The sequence below is a fragment of the Pelobates fuscus genome, chromosome 2 (assembly GCF_036172605.1).
Source record: "Pelobates fuscus isolate aPelFus1 chromosome 2, aPelFus1.pri, whole genome shotgun sequence".
Classification (NCBI taxonomy): Eukaryota; Metazoa; Chordata; class Amphibia; order Anura; family Pelobatidae; genus Pelobates; species Pelobates fuscus.
In genome coordinates, this window is record NC_086318.1 from 286870035 (window position 1) to 286888791 (window position 18757).

An 18757-nucleotide genomic window follows, 5' to 3' on the forward strand; every position below is an offset into this window, starting at 1 on the left:
ATTCTACCAACATTAGCGAGATCGCATTCTCTTAATTTCCCTTACGGCCATACCAGTCTGAAAATGCCTGATCTTGTCAGATCTCGGAAACCATCCAGACTCGGGCCTGGTTAGTACTTGTATGGGAGACCAACTAGGAACCTCAGGTGCCTTAAGCTTTTGTTTATTTCTTTTTTGCATTATGATGTCATAATCAGACCACTTTTTTCCCTATGGGAGACCAACTAGGAACCTCAGGTGCCGTAAGCTTTTGTTTATTTATTTTTTGCATTATGATGTCATAATCAGACCACTTATTTCCCTATCCAGAAGCGTCTTGTCTTTTGTCGCAACCAGAGTTTGATATTCTACCAACATTAGCGAGATCGCATTCTCTTAATTTCACTTACGGCCATACCAGTCTGAAAATGCCTGATCTCGTCAGATCTCGGAAGCCATCCAGACTCGGGCCTGGTTAGTACTTGTATGGGAGACCAACTAGGAACCTCAGGTGCCGTAAGCTTTTGTTTATTTCTTTTTTGCATTATGATGTCATAATCAGACCACTTTTTTCCCTATCCAGAAGCGTCTTGTCTTTTGTCGCAACCAGAGTTTGATATTCTACCAACATTAGCGAGATCGCATTCTCTTAGCTTCACTTACAGCCATACCAGTCTGAAAATGCCTGATCTTGTCAGATCTCTGAAGCCATCCAGACTCGGGCCTGGTTAGTACTTGTATGGGAGACCAACTAGGAACCTCAGGTGCCGTAAGCTTTTGTTTATTTCTTTTTTGCATTATGATGTCATAATCAGACCACTTTTTTCCCTATGGGAGACCAACTAGGAACCTCAGGTGCCGTAAGCTTTTGTTTATTTCTTTTTTGCATTATGATGTCATAATCAGACCACTTTTTTCCCTATCCAGAAGCGTCTTGTCTTTTGTCGCAACCAGAGTTTGATATTCTACCAACATTAGCGAGATCGCATTCTCTTAACTTCACTTACAGCCATACCAGTCTGAAAATGCCTAATCTCGTCAGAACTCGGAAGCCATCCAGACTCGGGCCTGGTTAGTATTTGTATGGGAGACCAACTAGGAACCTCAGGTGCCGTAAGCTTTTGTTTATTTCTTTTTTGCATTATGATGTCATAATCAGACCACTTTTTTCCCTATCCAGAAGCGTCATTGTCTTTTGTCGCAACCAGAGTTTGATATTCTACCAACATTAGCGAGATCGCATTCTCTTAATTTCACTTACGGCCATACCAGTCTGAAAATGCCTGATCTCGTCAGATCTCGGAAGCCATCCAGACTCGGGCCTGGTTAGTACTTGTATGGGAGACCAACTAGGAACCTCAGGTGCCGTAAGCTTTTGTTTATTTCTTTTTTGCATTATGATGTCATAATCAGACCACTTTTTTCCCTATCCAGAAGCGTCTTGTCTTTTGTCGCAACCAGAGTTTGATATTCTACCAACATTAGCGAGATCGCATTCTCTTAATTTCACTTACGGCCATACTAGTCTGAAAATGCCTGATCTCGTCAGATCTCGGAAGCCATCCAGACTCGGGCCTGGTTAGTACTTGTATGGGAGACCAACTAGGAACCTCAGGTGCCGTAAGCTTTTGTTTATTTCTTTTTTGCATTATGATGTCATAATCAGACCACTTTTTTCCCTATCCAGAAGCGTCTTGTCTTTTGTCGCAACCAGAGTTTGATATTCTACCAACATTAGCGAGATCGCATTCTCTTAGTTTCACTTACGGCCATACCAGTCTGAAAATGCCTGATCTCGTCAGATCTCAGAAGCCATCCAGACTCGGGCCTGGTTAGTACTTGTATGGGAGACCAACTAGGAACCTCAGGTGCCGTAAGCTTTTGTTTATTTCTTTTTTGCATTATGATGTCATAATCAGACCACTCTTTTCCCTATCCAGAAGCGTCTTGTCTTTTGTCGCAACCAGAGTTTGATATTCTACCAACATTAGCGAGATCACATTCTCTTAACTTCACTTACAGCAATACCAGTCTGAAAATGCCTAATCTCGTCAGAACTCGGAAGCCATCCAGACTCGGGCCTGGTTAGTACTTGTATGGGAGACCAACTAGGAACCTCAGGTGCCGTAAGCTTTTGTTTATTTCTTTTTTGCATTATGATGTCATAATCAGACCACTTTTTTCCCTATCCAGAAGCGTCTTGTCTTTTGTCGCAACCAGAGTTTGATATTCTACCAACATTAGCGAGATCGCATTCTCTTAATTTCACTTACGGCCATACCAGTCTGAAAATGCCTGATCTCGTCAGATCTCGGAAGCCATCCAGACTCGGGCCTGGTTAGTACTTGTATGGGAGACCAACTAGGAACCTCAGGTGCCGTAAGCTTTTGTTTATTTCTTTTTTGCATTATGATGTCATAATCAGACCACTTTTTTCCTTATAAAGAAGCGTCTTGTCTTTTGTCGCAACCAGAGTTTGATATTCTACCAACATTAGCGAGATCGCATTCTCTTAATTTCACTTACGGCCATACCAGTCTGAAAATGCCTGATTTCGTCAGTTCTCGGAAGCCATCCAGACTCGGGCCTGGTTAGTTCTTGTATGGGAGACCAACTAGGGACCTCAGGTGCCGTAAGCTTTTGTTTATTTCTTTTTTGCATTATGATGTCATAATCAGACCACTTTTTTCCCTATCCAGAAGCGTCTTGTCTTTTGTCGCAACCAGAGTTTGATATTCTACCAACATTAGCGAGATCGCATTCTCTTAATTTCACTTACGGCCATACCAGTCTGAAAATGCCTGATTTCATCAGAGCTCAGAAGCCATCCAGACTCGGGCCTGGTTAGTATTTGTATGGGAGACCAACTAGGAACCTCAGGTGCCGTAAGCTTTTGTTTATTTCTTTTTTGCATTATGATGTCATAATCAGACCACTTTTTTCCCTATCCAGAAGCGTCTTGTCTTTTGTCGCAACCAGAGTTTGATATTCTACCAACATTAGCGAGATCGCATTCTCTTAATTTCACTTACGGCCATACCAGTCTGAAAATGCCTGATCTCGTCAGATCTCGGAAGCCATCCAGACTCGGGCCTGGTTAGTACTTGTATGGGAGACCAACTAGGAACCTCAGGTGCCGTAAGCTTTTGTTTATTTCTTTTTTGCATTATGATGTCATAATCAGACCACTTTTTTCCCTATCCAGAAGCGTCTTGTCTTTTGTCGCAACCAGAGTTTGATATTCTACCAACATTAGCGAGATCGCATTCTCTTAATTTCACTTACGGCCATACCAGTCTGAAAATGCCTGATCTCGGAAGCCATCCAGACTCGGGCCTGGTTAGTACTTGTATGGGAGACCAACTAGGAACCTCAGGTGTCGTAAGCTTTTGTTTATTTCTTTTTTGCATTATGATGTCATAATCAGACCACTTTTTTCCCTATCCAGAAGCGTCTTGTCTTTTGTCGCAACCAGAGTTTGATATTCTACCAACATTAGCGAGATCGCATTCTCTTAATTTCACTTACGGCCATACCAGTCTGAAAATGCCTGATCTCGTCAGATCTCGGAAGCCATCCAGACTCGGGCCTGGTTAGTTCTTGTATGGGAGACCAACTAGGAACCTCAGGTGCCGTAAGCTTTTAATTATTTCTTTTTTGCATTATGATGTCATAATCAGACCACTTTTTTCCCTATCCAGAAGCGTCTTGTCTTTTGTCGCAACCAGAGTTTGATATTCTACCAACATTAGCGAGAGCGCATTCTCTTAATTTCACTTACGGCCATACCAGTCTGAAAATGCCTGATCTCATCAGATCTCAGAAGCCATCCAGACTCGGGCCTGGTTAGTACTTGTATGGGAGACCAACTAGGAACCTCAGGTGCCGTAAGCTTTTGTTTATTTCTTTTTTGCATTATGATGTCATAATCAGACCACTTTTTTCCCTATCCAGAAGCGTCTTGTCTTTTGTCGCAACCAGAGTTTGATATTCTACCAACATTAGCGAGATCGCATTCTCTTAATTTCACTTACGGCCATACCAGTCTGAAAATGCCTGATTTCGTCAGATCTCGGAAGCCATCCAGACTCGGGCCTGGTTAGTACTTGTATGGGAGACCAACTAGGAACCTCAGGTGCCGTAAGCTTTTGTTTATTTCTTTTTTGCATTATGATGTCATAATCAGACCACTTTTTTCCCTATCCAGAAGCGTCTTGTCTTTTGTCGCAACCAGAGTTTGATATTCTACCAACATTAGCGAGATCGCATTCTCTTAATTTCGCTTACGGCCATACCAGTCTGAAAATGCCTGATCTCGTCAGATCTCGGAAGCCATCCAGACTCGGGCCTGGTTAGTACTTGTATGGGAGACCAACTAGGAACCTCAGGTGCCGTAAGCTTTTGTTTATTTCTTTTTTGCATTATGATGTCATAATCAGACCACTTTTTTCCTTATAAAGAAGCGTCTTGTCTTTTGTCGCAACCAGAGTTTGATATTCTACCAACATTAGCGAGATCGCATTCTCTTAATTTCACTTACGGCCATACCAGTCTGAAAATGCCTGATTTCGTCAGTTCTCGGAAGCCATCCAGACTCGGGCCTGGTTAGTTCTTGTATGGGAGACCAACTAGGGACCTCAGGTGCCGTAAGCTTTTGTTTATTTCTTTTTTGCATTATGATGTCATAATCAGACCACTTTTTTCCCTATCCAGAAGCGTCTTGTCTTTTGTCGCAACCAGAGTTTGATATTCTACCAACATTAGCGAGATCGCATTCTCTTAATTTCACTTATGGCCATACCAGTCTGAAAATGCCTGATCTCGTCAGATCTCGGAAGCCATCCAGACTCGGGCCTGGTTAGTACTTGTATGGGAGACCAACTAGGAACCTCAGGTGCCGTAAGCTTTTGTTTATTTCTTTTTTGCATTATGATGTCATAATCAGACCACTTTTTTCCCTATCCAGAAGCGTCTTGTCTTTTGTCGCAACCAGAGTTTGATATTCTACCAACATTAGCGAGATCGCATTCTCTTAATTTCACTTACGGCCATACCAGTCTGAAAATGCCTGATCTCGGAAGCCATCCAGACTCGGGCCTGGTTAGTACTTGTATGGGAGACCAACTAGGAACCTCAGGTGCCGTAAGCTTTTGTTTATTTCTTTTTTGCATTATGATGTCATAATCAGACCACTTTTTTCCCTATCCAGAAGCGTCTTGTCTTTTGTCGCAACCAGAGTTTGATATTCTACCAACATTAGCGAGATCGCATTCTCTTAATTTCACTTACGGTCATACCAGTCTGAAAATGCCTGATCTCGTCAGATCTCGGAAGCCATCCAGACTCGGGCCTGGTTAGTTCTTGTATGGGAGACCAACTAGGAACCTCAGGTGCCGTAAGCTTTTAATTATTTCTTTTTTGCATTATGATGTCATAATCAGACCACTTTTTTCCCTATCCAGAAGCGTCTTGTCTTTTGTCGCAACCAGAGTTTGATATTCTACCAACATTAGCGAGAGCGCATTCTCTTAATTTCACTTACGGCCATACCAGTCTGCAAATGCCTGATCTCATCAGATCTCAGAAGCCATCCAGACTTGGGCCTGGTTAGTACTTGTATGGGAGACCAACTAGGAACCTCAGGTGCCGTAAGCTTTTGTTTATTTCTTTTTTGCATTATGATGTCATAATCAGACCACTTTTTTCCCTATCCAGAAGCGTCTTGTCTTTTGTCGCAACCAGAGTTTGATATTCTACCAACATTAGCGAGATCACATTCTCTTAATTTCACTTACGGCCATACCAGTCTGAAAATGCCTGATCTCATCAGAGCTCAGAAGCCATCCAGACTCGGGCCTGGTTAGTATTTGTATGGGAGACCAACTAGGAACCTCAGGTGCCGTAAGCTTTTGTTTATTTCTTTTTTGCATTATGATGTCATAATCAGACCACTTTTTTCCCTATCCAGAAGCGTCTTGTCTTTTGTCGCAACCAGAGTTTGATATTCTACCAACATTAGCGAGATCGCATTCTCTTAATTTCACTTACGGCCATACCAGTCTGAAAATGCCTGATCTCGTCAGATCTCGGAAGCCATCCAGACTCGGGCCTGGTTAGTACTTGTATGGGAGACCAACTAGGAACCTCAGGTGCCGTAAGCTTTTGTTTATTTCTTTTTTGCATTATGATGTCATAATCAGACCACTTTTTTCCCTATCCAGAAGCGTCTTGTCTTTTGTCGCAACCAGAGTTTGATATTCTACCAACATTAGCGAGATCGCATTCTCTTAATTTCACTTACGGCCATACCAGTCTGAAAATGCCTGATCTCGTCAGATCTCGGAAGCCATCCAGACTCGGGCCTGGTTAGTACTTGTATGGGAGACCAACTAGGAACCTCAGGTGCCGTAAGCTTTTGTTTATTTCTTTTTTGCATTATGATGTCATAATCAGACCACTTTTTTCCCTATCCAGAAGCGTCTTGTCTTTTGTCGCAACCAGAGTTTGATATTCTACCAACATTAGCGAGATCGCATTCTCTTAATTTCACTTACGGCCATACCAGTCTGAAAATGCCTGATCTAGTCAGATCTCAGAAGCCATCCAGACTCGGGCCTGGTTAGTACTTGTATGGGAGACCAACTAGGAACCTCAGGTGCCGTAAGCTTTTGTTTATTTCTTTTTTGCATTATGATGTCATAATCAGACCACTCTTTTCCCTATCCAGAAGCGTCTTGTCTTTTGTCGCAACCAGAGTTTGATATTCTACCAACATTAGCGAGATCGCATTCTCTTAACTTCACTTACAGCCATACCAGTCTGAAAATGCCTAATCTCGTCAGAACTCGGAAGCCATCCAGACTCGGGCCTGGTTAGTACTTGTATGGGAGACCAACTAGGAACCTCAGGTGCCGTAAGCTTTTGTTTATTTCTTTTTTGCATTATGATGTCATAATCAGACCACTTTTTTCCCTATCCAGAAGCGTCTTGTCTTTTGTCGCAACCAGAGTTTGATATTCTACCAACATTAGCGAGATCGCATTCTCTTAATTTCACTTACGGCCATACCAGTCTGAAAATGCCTGATCTCGTCAGATCTCGGAAGCTATCCAGACTCGGGCCTGGTTAGTACTTGTATGGGAGACCAACTAGGAACCTCAGGTGCCGTAAGCTTTTGTTTATTTCTTTTTTGCATTATGATGTCATAATCAGACCACTTTTTTCCTTATAAAGAAGCGTCTTGTCTTTTGTCGCAACCAGAGTTTGATATTCTACCAACATTAGCGAGATCGCATTCTCTTAATTTCACTTACGGCCATACCAGTCTGAAAATGCCTGATTTCGTCAGTTCTCGGAAGCCATCCAGACTCGGGCCTGGTTAGTTCTTGTATGGGAGACCAACTAGGGACCTCAGGTGCCGTAAGCTTTTGTTTATTTCTTTTTTGCATTATGATGTCATAATCAGACCACTTTTTTCCCTATCCAGAAGCGTCTTGTCTTTTGTCGCAACCAGAGTTTGATATTCTACCAACATTAGCGAGATCGCATTCTCTTAATTTCACTTACGGCCATACCAGTCTGAAAATGCCTGATCTCATCAGAGCTCAGAAGCCATCCAGACTCGGGCCTGGTTAGTATTTGTATGGGAGACCAACTAGGAACCTCAGGTGCCGTAAGCTTTTGTTTATTTCTTTTTTGCATTATGATGTCATAATCAGACCACTTTTTTCCCTATCCAGAAGCGTCTTGTCTTTTGTCGCAACCAGAGTTTGATATTCTACCAACATTAGCGAGATCGCATTCTCTTAATTTCACTTACGGCCATACCAGTCTGAAAATGCCTGATCTCGGAAGCCATCCAGACTCGGGCCTGGTTAGTACTTGTATGGGAGACCAACTAGGAACCTCAGGTGCCGTAAGCTTTTGTTTATTTCTTTTTTGCATTATGATGTCATAATCAGACCACTTTTTTCCCTATCCAGAAGCGTCTTGTCTTTTGTCGCAACCAGAGTTTGATATTCTACCAACATTAGCGAGATCGCATTCTCTTAATTTCACTTACGGCCATACCAGTCTGAAAATGCCTGATCTCGTCAGATCTCGGAAGCCATCCAGACTCGGGCCTGGTTAGTTCTTGTATGGGAGACCAACTAGGAACCTCAGGTGCCGTAAGCTTTTAATTATTTCTTTTTTGCATTATGATGTCATAATCAGACCACTTTTTTCCCTATCCAGAAGCGTCTTGTCTTTTGTCGCAACCAGAGTTTGATATTCTACCAACATTAGCGAGAGCGCATTCTCTTAATTTCACTTACGGCCATACCAGTCTGAAAATGCCTGATCTCATCAGATCTCAGAAGCCATCCAGACTCGGGCCTGGTTAGTACTTGTATGGGAGACCAACTAGGAACCTCAGGTGCCGTAAGCTTTTGTTTATTTCTTTTTTGCATTATGATGTCATAATCAGACCACTTTTTTCCCTATCCAGAAGCGTCTTGTCTTTTGTCGCAACCAGAGTTTGATATTCTACCAACATTAGCGAGATCGCATTCTCTTAATTTTGCTTACGGCCATACCAGTCTGAAAATGCCTGATCTCGTCAGATCTCGGAAGCCATCCAGACTCGGGCCTGGTTAGTAATTGTATGGGAGACCAACTAGGAACCTCAGGTGCCGTAAGCTTTTGTTTATTTCTTTTTTGCATTATGATGTCATAATCAGACCACTTTTTTCCTTATAAAGAAGCGTCTTGTCTTTTGTCGCAACCAGAGTTTGATATTCTACCAACATTAGCGAGATCGCATTCTCTTAATTTCACTTACGGCCATACCAGTCTGAAAATGCCTGATTTCGTCAGTTCTCGGAAGCCATCCAGACTCGGGCCTGGTTAGTTCTTGTATGGGAGACCAACTAGGGACCTCAGGTGCCGTAAGCTTTTGTTTATTTCTTTTTTGCATTATGATGTCATAATCAGACCACTTTTTTCCCTATCCAGAAGCGTCTTGTCTTTTGTCGCAACCAGAGTTTGATATTCTACCAACATTAGCGAGATCGCATTCTCTTAGTTTCACTTACGGCCATACCAGTCTGAAAATGCCTGATCTCATCAGATCTCAGAAGCCATCCAGACTCGGGCCTGGTTAGTATTTGTATGGGAGACCAACTAGGAACCTCAGGTGCCGTAAGCTTTTGTTTATTTCTTTTTTGCATTATGATGTCATAATCAGACCACTTTTTTCCCTATCCAGAAGCGTCTTGTCTTTTGTCGCAACCAGAGTTTGATATTCTACCAACATTAGCGAGATCGCATTCTCTTAATTTCACTTATGGCCATACCAGTCTGAAAATGCCTGATCTCGTCAGATCTCGGAAGCCATCCAGACTCGGGCCTGGTTAGTACTTGTATGGGAGACCAACTAGGAACCTCAGGTGCCGTAAGCTTTTGTTTATTTCTTTTTTGCATTATGATGTCATAATCAGACCACTTTTTTCCCTATCCAGAAGCGTCTTGTCTTTTGTCGCAACCAGAGTTTGATATTCTACCAACATTAGCGAGATCGCATTCTCTTAATTTCACTTACGGCCATACCAGTCTGAAAATGCCTGATCTCGGAAGCCATCCAGACTCGGGCCTGGTTAGTACTTGTATGGGAGACCAACTAGGAACCTCAGGTGCCGTAAGCTTTTGTTTATTTGTTTTTTGCATTATGATGTCATAATCAGACCACTTTTTTCCCTATCCAGAAGCGTCTTGTCTTTTGTCGCAACCAGAGTTTGATATTCTACCAACATTAGCGAGATCGCATTCTCTTAATTTCACTTACGGCCATACCAGTCTGAAAATGCCTGATCTCGTCAGATCTCGGAAGCCATCCAGACTCGGGCCTGGTTAGTTCTTGTATGGGAGACCAACTAGGAACCTCAGGTGCCGTAAGCTTTTAATTATTTCTTTTTTGCATTATGATGTCATAATCAGACCACTTTTTTCCCTATCCAGAAGCGTCTTGTCTTTTGTCGCAACCAGAGTTTGATATTCTACCAACATTAGCGAGAGCGCATTCTCTTAATTTCACTTACGGCCATACCAGTCTGCAAATGCCTGATCTCATCAGATCTCAGAAGCCATCCAGACTCGGGTCTGGTTAGTACTTGTATGGGAGACCAACTAGGAACCTCAGGTGCTGTAAGCTTTTGTTTATTTAATTTTTTGCATTATGATGTCATAATCAGACCACTTTTTTCCCTATCCAGAAGCGTCTTGTCTTTTGTCGCAACCAGAGTTTGATATTCTACCAACATTAGCAAGATCGCATTCTCTTAATTTCACTTACGGCCATACCAGTCTGAAAATGCCTGATCTCGTCAGATCTCGGAAGCCATCCAAACTCGGGCCTGGTTAGTACTTGTATGGGAGACCAACTAGGAACCTCAGATGCCGTAAGCTTTTGTTTATTTCTTTTTTGCATTATGATGTCATAATCAGACCACTTTTTTCCCTATTCAGAAGCATCTTGTCTTTTGTCGCAACCAGAGTTTGATATTCTACCAACATTAGCGAGATTGCATTCTGTCAATTTCACTTACGGCCATACCAGTCTGAAAATGCCTGATCTCGTCAGATCTCGGAAGCCATCCAGACTTGGGCCTGGTTAGTACTTGTATGGGAGACCAACTAGGAACTTCAGGTGCCGTAAGCTTTTGTTTATTTCTTTTTTGCATTATGATGTCATAATCAGACCACTTTTTTCCCTATCCAGAAGCGTCTTGTCTTTTGTCGCAACCAGAGTTTGATATTCTACCAACATTAGCGAGATCGCATTCACTTAATTTCACTTACGGCCATACCAGTCTGAAAATGCCTGATCTCGTCAGATCTCGGAAGCCATCCAGACTCGGGCCTGGTTAGTACTTGTATGGGAGACCAACTAGGAACCTCAGGTGCCGTAAGCTTTTGTTTATTTCTTTTTTGCATTATGATGTCATAATCAGACCACTTTTTTCCCTATCCAGAAGCGTCTTGTCTTTTGTCGCAACCAGAGTTTGATATTCTACCAACATTAGCGAGATCGCATTCTCTTAATTTCACTTACGGCCATACCAGTCTGAAAATGCCTGATCTCATCAGATCTCGGAAGCCATCCAGACTTGGGCCTGGTTAGTACTTGTATGGGAGACCAACTAGGAACCTCAGGTGCCGTAAGTTTTTGTTTATTTCTTTTTTGCATTATGATGTCATAATCAGACCACTTTTTTCCCTATGGGAGACCAACTAGGAACCTCAGGTGCCGTAAGCTTTTGTTTATTTCTTTTTTGCATTATGATGTCATAATCAGACCACTTTTTTCCCTATCCAGAAGCGTCTTGTCTTTTGTCGCAACCAGAGTTTGATATTCTACCAACATTAGCGAGATCGCATTCTCTTAATTTCACTTACGGCCATACCAGTCTTAAAATGCCTGATCTCATCAGATCTCGGAAGCCATCCAGACTCGGGCCTGGTTAGTACTTGTATGGGAGACCAACTAGGAACCTCAGGTGCCGTAAGCTTTTGTTTATTTCTTTTTTGCATTATGATGTCATAATCAGACCACTTTTTTCCCTATCCAGAAGCGTCTTGTCTTTTGTCGCAACCAGAGTTTGATATTCTACCAACATTAGCGAGATCGCATTCTCTTAATTTCACTTATGGCCATACCAGTCTGAAAATGCCTGATCTCGGAAGCCATCCAGACTCGGGTCTGGATAGTACTTGTATGGGAGACCAACTAGGAACCTCAGGTGCCGTAAGCTTTTGTTTATTTATTTTTTGCATTATGATGTCATAATCAGACCACTTTTTTCCCTATCCAGAAGCGTCTTGTCTTTTGTCGCAACCAGAGTTTGATATTCTACCAACATTAGCGAGATCGCATTCTCTTACTTTCACTTACGGCCATACCAGTCTGAAAATGCCTGATCTCGTCAGATCTCGGAAGCCATCCAAACTTGGGCCTGGTTAGTACTTGTATGGGAGACCAACTAGGAACCTCAGGTGCCGTAAGCTTTTGTTTATTTCTTTTTTGCATTATGATGTCATAATCAGACCACTTTTTTCCCTATCCAGAAGCGTCTTGTCTTTTGTCGCAACCAGAGTTTGATATTCTACCAACATTAGCGAGATCGCATTCTCTTAATTTCACTTACGGCCATACCAGTCTGAAAATGCCTGCTCTCGTCAGATCTCGGAAGCCATCCAGACTTGGGCCTGGTTAGTACTTTTATGGGAGACCAACTAGGAACCTCAGGTGCCGTAAGCTTTTGTTTATTTCTTTTTTGCATTATGATGTCATAATCAGACCACTTTTTTTCCCTATGGGAGACCAACTAGGAACCTCAGGTGCCGTAAGCTTTTGTTTATTTCTTTTTTGCATTATGATGTCATAATCAGACCACTTTTTTCCCTATCCAGAAGCGTCTTGTCTTTTGTCGCAACCAGAGTTTGATATTCTACCAACATTAGCGAGATCGCATTCTCTTAATTTCACTTACGGCCTTACCAGTCTGAAAATGCCAGATCTCGGAAGCTATCCAGACTCGGGCCTGGTTAGTACTTGTATGGGAGACCAACTAGGAACCTCAGGTGCCGTAAACTTTTGTTTATTTCTTTTTTGCATTATGATGTCATAATCAGACCACTTTTTTCCCTATCCAGAAGCGTCTTGTCTTTTGTCGCAACCAGAGTTTGATATTCTACCACCATTAGCGAGATCGCATTCTCTTAATTTCACTTACGGCCATTCCAGTCTGAAAATGCCTGATCTCGTCAGATCTCGGAAGCCATCCAGCCTCAGGCCTGGTTAGTACTTGTATGGGAGACCAACTAGGAACCTCAGGTGCCGCAAGCTTTTGTTTATTTCTTTTTTGCATTATGATGTCATAATCAGACCACTTTTTTCCCTATGGGAGACCAACTAGGAACCTCAGGTGCCGTAAGCTTTTGTTTATTTCTTTTTTGCATTATGATGTCATAATCAGACCACTTTTTTCCCTATGGGAGACCAACTAGGAACCTCAGGTGCCGTAAAATTTTGTTTATTTCTTTTTTGCATTATGATGTCATAATCAGACCACTTTTTTCCCTATCCAGAAGCGTCTTGTCTTTTGTCGCAACCAGAGTTTGATATTCTACCAACATTAGCGAGATCGCATTCTCTTAATTTCAGTTATGGCTATACCAGTCTGAAAATGCCTGATCTCGTCAGATCTCGGAAGCCATCCAGCCTCAGGCCTGGTTAGTACTTGTATGGGAGACCAAGTAGGAACCTCAGGTGCCGCAAGCTTTTGTTTATTTCTTTTTTGCATTATGATGTCATAATCAGACCACTTTTTTCCCTATGGGAGACCAACTAGGAACCTCAGGTGCCGTAATCTTTTGTTTATTTCTTTTTTGCATTATGATGTCATAATCAGACCACTTTTTTCCCTATGGGAGACCAACTAGGAACCTCAGGTGCCGTAAGCTTTTGTTTATTTCTTTTTTGCATTATGATGTCATAATCAGACCACTTTTTTCCCTATCCAGAAGCGTCTTGTCTTTTGTCGCAACCAGAGTTTGATATTATACCAACATTAGCGAGATCGCATTCTCTTAATTTCATTTACGGCCATACCAGTCTGAAAATGCCTGATCTCGTCAGATCTCGGAAGCCATCCAGACTCGGGCCTGGTTAGTACTTGTATGGGAGACCAACTAGGAACCTCAGGTGCCGTAAGCTTTTGTTTATTTCTTTTTTGCATTATGATGTCATAATCAGACCACTTTTTTCCCTATGGGAGACCAACTAGGAACCTCAGGTGCCGTAAGCTTTTGTTTATTTCTTTTTTGCATTATGATGTCATAATCAGACCACTTTTTCCCTATGGGAGACCAACTAGGAACCTCAGGTGCCGTAAGCTTTTGTTTATTTCTTTTTTGCATTATGATGTCATAATCAGACCACTTTTTTCCCTATCCAGAAGCGTCTTGTCTTTTGTCGCAACCAGAGTTTGATATTCTACCAACATTAGCGAGAACGCATTCTCTTAATTTCACTTAAGGCCATACCAGTTTGAAAATGCCTGATCTCATCAGATCTCGGAAGCCATCCAGACTCGGGCCTGGTTAGTACTTGTATGGGAGACCAACTAGGAACCTCAGGTGCCGTAAGCTTTTGTTTATTTCTTTTTTGCATTATGATGTCATAATCAGACCACTTTTTTCCCTATCCAGAAGCGTCTTGTCTTTTGTCGCAACCAGAGTTTGATATTCTACCAACATTAGCGAGATCGCATTCTCTTAATTTCATTTACGGCCATACCAGTCTGAAAATGCCTGATCTCGTCAGATCTCGGAAGCCATCCAGACTCGGGCCTGGTTAGTACTTGTATGGGAGACCAACTAGGAACCTCAGGTGCCGTAAGCTTTTGTTTATTTCTTTTTTGCATTATGACGTCATAATCAGACCACTTTTTTCCCTATGGGAGACCAACTAGGAACCTCAGGTGCCGTAAGCTTTAGTTTATTTCTTTTTTGCATTATGATGTCATAATCAGACCACTTTTTTCCCTATCCAGAAGCGTCTTGTCTTTTGTCGCAACCAGAGTTTGATATTCTACCAACATTAGCGAGATCGCATTCTCTTAATTTCTATTACGGCCATACCAGTCTGAAAATGCCTGGTCTCGTCAGATCTCGGAAGCCATCCAGACTCGGGCCTGGTTAATACTTGTATGGGAGACCAACTAGGAACCTCAGGTGCCGTAAGCTTTTGTTTATTTCTTTTTTGCATTATGATGTCATAATCAGACCACTTTTTTCCCTATCCAGAAGCGTCTTGTCTTTTGTCGCAACCAGAGTTTGATATTCTACCAACATTAGCGAGATCGCATTCTCTTAATTTCTATTACGGCCATACCAGTCTGAAAATGCCTGGTCTCGTCAGATCTCAGAAGCCATCCAGACTCGGGCCTGGTTAGTACTTGTGTGGGAGACCAACTAGGAACCTCAGGTGCCGTAAGCTTTTGTTTATTTCTTTTTTGCATTATGATGTCATAATCAGACCACTTTTTCCCTATCCAGAAGCGTCTTGTCTTTTGTCGCAACCAGAGTTTGATATTCTACCAACATTAGCGAGATCGCATTCTCTTAATTTCACTTACGGCCATACCAGTCTGAAAATGCCAGATCTCGGAAGCCATCCAGACTCGGGCCTGGTTAGTACTTGTATGGGAGACCAACTAGGAACCTCAGGTGCCGTAAGCTTTTGTTTATTTCTTTTTTGCATTATGATGTCATAATCAGACAACTTTTTTCCCTAATGGAGACCAACTAGGAACCTCAGGTGCCGTAAGCTTTTGTTTATTTCTTTTTTGCATTATGATGTCATAATCAGACCACTTTTTTCCCTATCCAGAAGCGTCTTGTCTTTTGTCGCAACCAGAGTTTGATATTCTACCAACAGTAGCGAGATCGCATTCTCTTAATTTCACTTACGGCCATACCAGTCTGAAAATGTCAGATCTCGGAAGCCATCCAGACTCGGGCCTGGTTAGTACTTGTATGGGAGACCAACTAGGAACCTCAGGTGCCGTAAGCTTTTGTTTATTTCTTTTTTGCATTATGATGTCATAATCAGACCACTTTTTTCCCTATGGGAGACCAACTAGGAACCTCAGGTGCCGTAAGCTTTTGTTTATTTCTTTTTTTCCATTATGATGTCATAATCAGACCACTTTTTTCCCTATCCAGAAGCGTCTTGTCTTTTGTCGCAACCAGAGTTTGATATTCTACCAACATTAGCGAGATCGCATTCTCTTAATTTCACCTACGGCCATACCAGTCTGAAAATGCCTGATCTCGTCAGATCTCGGAAGCCATCCAGACTTGGGTCTGGTTAGTACTTGTATGGGAGACCAACTAGGAACCTCAGGTGCCGCAAGCTTTTGTTTATTTCTTTTTTGCATTATGATGTCATAATCAGACCACTTTTTTCCCTATGGGAGACCAACTAGGAACCTCAGGTGCCGTAAGCTTTTGTTTATTTCTTTTTTGCATTATGATGTCATAATCAGACCACTTTTTTCCGTATCCAGAAGCGTCTTGTCTTTTGTCGCAACCAGAGTTTGATATTCTACCAACATTAGCGAGATCGCATTCTCTTAATTTTCCTTACAGCCATACCAGTCTGAAAATGCCTGATCTCGTCAGATCTCAGAAGCCATCCAGACTTGGGCCTGGTTAGTACTTGTATGGGAGACCAACTAGGAACCTCAGGTGCCGTAAGCTTTTGTTTATTTCTTTTTTGCATTATGATGTCATAATCAGACCACTTTTTTCCCTATCCAGAAGCGTCTTGTCTTTTGTCGCAACCAGAGTTTGATATTCTACCAACATTAGTGAGATCGCATTCTATTAATTTCACTTACGGCCATACCAGTCTGAAAATGCCTGATCTCGTCAGATCTCGGAAGCCATCCAGACTCTGGCCTGGTTAGTACTTGTATGGGAGACCAACTAGGAACCTCAGGTGCCGTAAGCTTTTGTTTATTTCTTTTTTGCATTATGATGTCATAATCAGACCACTTTTTTCCCTATCCAGAAGCGTCTTGTCTTTTGTCGCAACCAGAGTTTGATATTCTACCAACATTAGCGAGATCGCATTCTCTTAATTTCACTTACGGCCATACCAGTCTGAAAATGCCTGATCTCGTCAGATCTCGGAAGCCATCCAGACACGGGCCTGGTTAGTACTTGTATGGGAGACCAACTAGGAACCTCAGGTGCCGTAAGCTTTTGTTTATTTCTTTTTTGCATTATGATGTCATAATCAGACCACTTTTTTCCCTATCCAGAAGCATCTTGTCTTTTGTCGCAACCAGAGTTTGATATTCTACCAACATTAGCGAGATTGCATTCTCTTAATTTCACTTACGGCCATACCAGTCTGAAAATGCCTGATCTCGTCAGATCTCGGAAGCCAACCAGACTCGGGCCTCGTTAGTACTTGTATGGGAGACCAACTAGGAACCTCAGGTGCCGTAAGCTTTTGTTTATTTCTTTTTTGCATTATGATGTCATAATCAGACCACTTTTTTCCCTATGGGAGACCAACTAGGAACCTCAGGTGCCGTAAGCTTTTGTTTATTTCTTTTTTGCATTATGATGTCATAATCAGACCACTTTTTTCCCTATCCAGAAGCGTCTTGTCTTTTGTCGCAACCAGAGTTTGATATTCTACCAACATTAGCGAGATGGCATTCTCTTTATTTCACTTACGGCCATACCAGTCTGAAAATGCCAGATCTCGGAAGCCATCCAGACTCGGGCCTGGTTAGTACTTGTATGGGAGACCAACTAGGAACCTCAGGTGCCGTAAGCTTTTGTTTATTTCTTTTTTGCATTATGATGTCATAATCAGACCACTTTTTTCCCTATCCAGAAGCGTCTTGTCTTTTGTCGCAACCAGAGTTTGATATTCTACCAACATTAGCGAGATCGCATTCTCTTAATTTCACTTACGGCCATACCAGTCTGAAAATGCCTGATCTCATCAGATCTCGGAAGCCATCCAGACTCGGGCCTGGTTAGTACTTGTATGGGAGACCAACTAGGAACCTCAGGTGCCGTAAGCTTTTGTTTATTTCTTTTTTGCATTATGATGTCATAATCAGACCACTTTTTTCCCTATCCAGAAGCGTCTTGTCTTTTGTCGCAACCAGAGTTTGATATTCTACCAACATTAGCGAGATCGCATTCTCTAAATTCCACTTACGGCCATACCAGTCTGAAAATGCCTGATCTCATCAGATCTCTGTGGCCATCCAGACTCGGGCCTGGTTAGTACTTGTATGGGAGACCAACTAGGAACCTCAGGTGCCGTAAGCTTTTGTTTATGTCTTTTTTGCATTATGATGTCATAATCAGACCACTTTTTTCCCTATCCAGAAGCGTCTTGTCTTTTGTCGCAACCAGAGTTTGATATTCTACCAACATTAGCGAGATCGCATTCTCTTAATTTCACTTACGGCCATACCAGTCTGAAAATGCCAGATCTCGGAAGCCATCCAGACTCGGGCCTGGTTAGTACTTGTATGGGAGACCAACTAGGAACCTCAGGTGCCGTAAGCTTTTGTTTATTTCTTTTTTGCATTATGATGTCATAATCAGACAACTTTTTTCCCTATGGGAGACCAACTAGGAACCTCAGGTGCCGTAAGCTTTTGTTTATTTCTTTTTTGCATTATGATGTCATAATCAGACCACTTTTTTCCCTATCCAGAAGCGTCTTGTCTTTTGTCGCAACCAGAGTTTGATATTCTACCAACAGTAGCGAGATCGCATTCTCTTAATTTCACTTACGGCCATACCAGTCTGAAAATGTCAGATCTCGGAAGCCATCCAGACTCGGGCCTGGTTAGTACTTGTATGGGAGACCAACTAGGAACCTCAGGTGCCGTAAGCTTTTGTTTATTTCTTTTTTGCATTATGATGTCATAATCAGACCACTTTTTTCCCTATGGGAGACCAACTAGGAACCTCAGGTGCCGTAAGCTTTTGTTTATTTCTTTTTTTCCATTATGATGTCATAATCAGACCACTTTTTTCCCTATCCAGAAGCGTCTTGTCTTTTGTCGCAACCAGAGTTTGATATTCTACCAACATTAGCGAGATCGCATTCTCTTAATTTCACCTACGGCCATACCAGTCTGAAAATGCCTGATCTCGTCAGATCTCGGAAGCCATCCAGACTCGGGTCTGGTTT

At 42.2% G+C, this 18757-nt stretch overlaps 59 pseudogenes; all 59 read left to right on the top strand.

The window, feature by feature from the left end:
- The first annotated feature begins 39 nt into the window (after positions 1 to 39).
- Positions 40 to 158, top strand: LOC134588415 (5S ribosomal RNA; annotated as a pseudogene).
- Positions 159 to 383: 225 nt separating this feature from the next.
- Positions 384 to 502, top strand: LOC134591974 (5S ribosomal RNA; annotated as a pseudogene).
- Positions 503 to 636: 134 nt separating this feature from the next.
- On the top strand, positions 637 to 755 carry LOC134588264 (5S ribosomal RNA; annotated as a pseudogene).
- A 225-nt stretch (positions 756 to 980) lies between these two features.
- LOC134588735 (5S ribosomal RNA) lies at positions 981 to 1099 on the top strand (annotated as a pseudogene).
- Positions 1100 to 1234: 135 nt separating this feature from the next.
- On the top strand, positions 1235 to 1353 carry LOC134591986 (5S ribosomal RNA; annotated as a pseudogene).
- A 134-nt stretch (positions 1354 to 1487) lies between these two features.
- Positions 1488 to 1606, top strand: LOC134595435 (5S ribosomal RNA; annotated as a pseudogene).
- Positions 1607 to 1740: 134 nt separating this feature from the next.
- LOC134594669 (5S ribosomal RNA) lies at positions 1741 to 1859 on the top strand (annotated as a pseudogene).
- Positions 1860 to 1993: 134 nt separating this feature from the next.
- On the top strand, positions 1994 to 2112 carry LOC134588549 (5S ribosomal RNA; annotated as a pseudogene).
- A 134-nt stretch (positions 2113 to 2246) lies between these two features.
- LOC134591998 (5S ribosomal RNA) lies at positions 2247 to 2365 on the top strand (annotated as a pseudogene).
- A 134-nt stretch (positions 2366 to 2499) lies between these two features.
- LOC134589204 (5S ribosomal RNA) lies at positions 2500 to 2618 on the top strand (annotated as a pseudogene).
- Positions 2619 to 2752: 134 nt separating this feature from the next.
- LOC134596792 (5S ribosomal RNA) lies at positions 2753 to 2871 on the top strand (annotated as a pseudogene).
- Positions 2872 to 3005: 134 nt separating this feature from the next.
- On the top strand, positions 3006 to 3124 carry LOC134592009 (5S ribosomal RNA; annotated as a pseudogene).
- A 377-nt stretch (positions 3125 to 3501) lies between these two features.
- On the top strand, positions 3502 to 3620 carry LOC134596705 (5S ribosomal RNA; annotated as a pseudogene).
- Positions 3621 to 3754: 134 nt separating this feature from the next.
- LOC134588072 (5S ribosomal RNA) lies at positions 3755 to 3873 on the top strand (annotated as a pseudogene).
- Positions 3874 to 4007: 134 nt separating this feature from the next.
- On the top strand, positions 4008 to 4126 carry LOC134595565 (5S ribosomal RNA; annotated as a pseudogene).
- A 134-nt stretch (positions 4127 to 4260) lies between these two features.
- On the top strand, positions 4261 to 4379 carry LOC134591098 (5S ribosomal RNA; annotated as a pseudogene).
- Positions 4380 to 4513: 134 nt separating this feature from the next.
- On the top strand, positions 4514 to 4632 carry LOC134589205 (5S ribosomal RNA; annotated as a pseudogene).
- A 134-nt stretch (positions 4633 to 4766) lies between these two features.
- On the top strand, positions 4767 to 4885 carry LOC134594871 (5S ribosomal RNA; annotated as a pseudogene).
- A 134-nt stretch (positions 4886 to 5019) lies between these two features.
- On the top strand, positions 5020 to 5128 carry LOC134589285 (5S ribosomal RNA; annotated as a pseudogene).
- A 134-nt stretch (positions 5129 to 5262) lies between these two features.
- LOC134597297 (5S ribosomal RNA) lies at positions 5263 to 5381 on the top strand (annotated as a pseudogene).
- Positions 5382 to 5515: 134 nt separating this feature from the next.
- LOC134592741 (5S ribosomal RNA) lies at positions 5516 to 5634 on the top strand (annotated as a pseudogene).
- Positions 5635 to 5768: 134 nt separating this feature from the next.
- LOC134595014 (5S ribosomal RNA) lies at positions 5769 to 5887 on the top strand (annotated as a pseudogene).
- Positions 5888 to 6021: 134 nt separating this feature from the next.
- Positions 6022 to 6140, top strand: LOC134592020 (5S ribosomal RNA; annotated as a pseudogene).
- Positions 6141 to 6274: 134 nt separating this feature from the next.
- LOC134592031 (5S ribosomal RNA) lies at positions 6275 to 6393 on the top strand (annotated as a pseudogene).
- Positions 6394 to 6527: 134 nt separating this feature from the next.
- LOC134595602 (5S ribosomal RNA) lies at positions 6528 to 6646 on the top strand (annotated as a pseudogene).
- A 134-nt stretch (positions 6647 to 6780) lies between these two features.
- LOC134587841 (5S ribosomal RNA) lies at positions 6781 to 6899 on the top strand (annotated as a pseudogene).
- Positions 6900 to 7033: 134 nt separating this feature from the next.
- On the top strand, positions 7034 to 7152 carry LOC134594011 (5S ribosomal RNA; annotated as a pseudogene).
- Positions 7153 to 7286: 134 nt separating this feature from the next.
- LOC134589206 (5S ribosomal RNA) lies at positions 7287 to 7405 on the top strand (annotated as a pseudogene).
- A 134-nt stretch (positions 7406 to 7539) lies between these two features.
- LOC134595015 (5S ribosomal RNA) lies at positions 7540 to 7658 on the top strand (annotated as a pseudogene).
- A 134-nt stretch (positions 7659 to 7792) lies between these two features.
- LOC134589286 (5S ribosomal RNA) lies at positions 7793 to 7901 on the top strand (annotated as a pseudogene).
- Positions 7902 to 8035: 134 nt separating this feature from the next.
- Positions 8036 to 8154, top strand: LOC134596706 (5S ribosomal RNA; annotated as a pseudogene).
- Positions 8155 to 8288: 134 nt separating this feature from the next.
- On the top strand, positions 8289 to 8407 carry LOC134588190 (5S ribosomal RNA; annotated as a pseudogene).
- Positions 8408 to 8541: 134 nt separating this feature from the next.
- On the top strand, positions 8542 to 8660 carry LOC134595201 (5S ribosomal RNA; annotated as a pseudogene).
- A 134-nt stretch (positions 8661 to 8794) lies between these two features.
- Positions 8795 to 8913, top strand: LOC134589207 (5S ribosomal RNA; annotated as a pseudogene).
- A 134-nt stretch (positions 8914 to 9047) lies between these two features.
- On the top strand, positions 9048 to 9166 carry LOC134594168 (5S ribosomal RNA; annotated as a pseudogene).
- Positions 9167 to 9300: 134 nt separating this feature from the next.
- On the top strand, positions 9301 to 9419 carry LOC134594872 (5S ribosomal RNA; annotated as a pseudogene).
- A 134-nt stretch (positions 9420 to 9553) lies between these two features.
- Positions 9554 to 9662, top strand: LOC134589287 (5S ribosomal RNA; annotated as a pseudogene).
- Positions 9663 to 9796: 134 nt separating this feature from the next.
- Positions 9797 to 9915, top strand: LOC134596708 (5S ribosomal RNA; annotated as a pseudogene).
- Positions 9916 to 10049: 134 nt separating this feature from the next.
- Positions 10050 to 10168, top strand: LOC134595305 (5S ribosomal RNA; annotated as a pseudogene).
- Positions 10169 to 10303: 135 nt separating this feature from the next.
- On the top strand, positions 10304 to 10422 carry LOC134587918 (5S ribosomal RNA; annotated as a pseudogene).
- A 134-nt stretch (positions 10423 to 10556) lies between these two features.
- LOC134595150 (5S ribosomal RNA) lies at positions 10557 to 10675 on the top strand (annotated as a pseudogene).
- A 134-nt stretch (positions 10676 to 10809) lies between these two features.
- On the top strand, positions 10810 to 10928 carry LOC134592044 (5S ribosomal RNA; annotated as a pseudogene).
- A 134-nt stretch (positions 10929 to 11062) lies between these two features.
- Positions 11063 to 11181, top strand: LOC134597853 (5S ribosomal RNA; annotated as a pseudogene).
- A 225-nt stretch (positions 11182 to 11406) lies between these two features.
- LOC134594455 (5S ribosomal RNA) lies at positions 11407 to 11525 on the top strand (annotated as a pseudogene).
- A 377-nt stretch (positions 11526 to 11902) lies between these two features.
- On the top strand, positions 11903 to 12021 carry LOC134595429 (5S ribosomal RNA; annotated as a pseudogene).
- Positions 12022 to 12155: 134 nt separating this feature from the next.
- Positions 12156 to 12274, top strand: LOC134597228 (5S ribosomal RNA; annotated as a pseudogene).
- A 469-nt stretch (positions 12275 to 12743) lies between these two features.
- Positions 12744 to 12862, top strand: LOC134589066 (5S ribosomal RNA; annotated as a pseudogene).
- A 751-nt stretch (positions 12863 to 13613) lies between these two features.
- Positions 13614 to 13732, top strand: LOC134594823 (5S ribosomal RNA; annotated as a pseudogene).
- A 315-nt stretch (positions 13733 to 14047) lies between these two features.
- On the top strand, positions 14048 to 14166 carry LOC134597492 (5S ribosomal RNA; annotated as a pseudogene).
- A 134-nt stretch (positions 14167 to 14300) lies between these two features.
- On the top strand, positions 14301 to 14419 carry LOC134594824 (5S ribosomal RNA; annotated as a pseudogene).
- A 225-nt stretch (positions 14420 to 14644) lies between these two features.
- LOC134588239 (5S ribosomal RNA) lies at positions 14645 to 14763 on the top strand (annotated as a pseudogene).
- A 134-nt stretch (positions 14764 to 14897) lies between these two features.
- On the top strand, positions 14898 to 15016 carry LOC134596559 (5S ribosomal RNA; annotated as a pseudogene).
- An 802-nt stretch (positions 15017 to 15818) lies between these two features.
- Positions 15819 to 15937, top strand: LOC134588245 (5S ribosomal RNA; annotated as a pseudogene).
- Positions 15938 to 16162: 225 nt separating this feature from the next.
- LOC134595450 (5S ribosomal RNA) lies at positions 16163 to 16281 on the top strand (annotated as a pseudogene).
- Positions 16282 to 16415: 134 nt separating this feature from the next.
- Positions 16416 to 16534, top strand: LOC134597253 (5S ribosomal RNA; annotated as a pseudogene).
- A 134-nt stretch (positions 16535 to 16668) lies between these two features.
- On the top strand, positions 16669 to 16787 carry LOC134594984 (5S ribosomal RNA; annotated as a pseudogene).
- A 134-nt stretch (positions 16788 to 16921) lies between these two features.
- LOC134594789 (5S ribosomal RNA) lies at positions 16922 to 17040 on the top strand (annotated as a pseudogene).
- A 468-nt stretch (positions 17041 to 17508) lies between these two features.
- LOC134596115 (5S ribosomal RNA) lies at positions 17509 to 17627 on the top strand (annotated as a pseudogene).
- Positions 17628 to 17761: 134 nt separating this feature from the next.
- Positions 17762 to 17880, top strand: LOC134597280 (5S ribosomal RNA; annotated as a pseudogene).
- Positions 17881 to 18757: the final 877 nt, after the last annotated feature.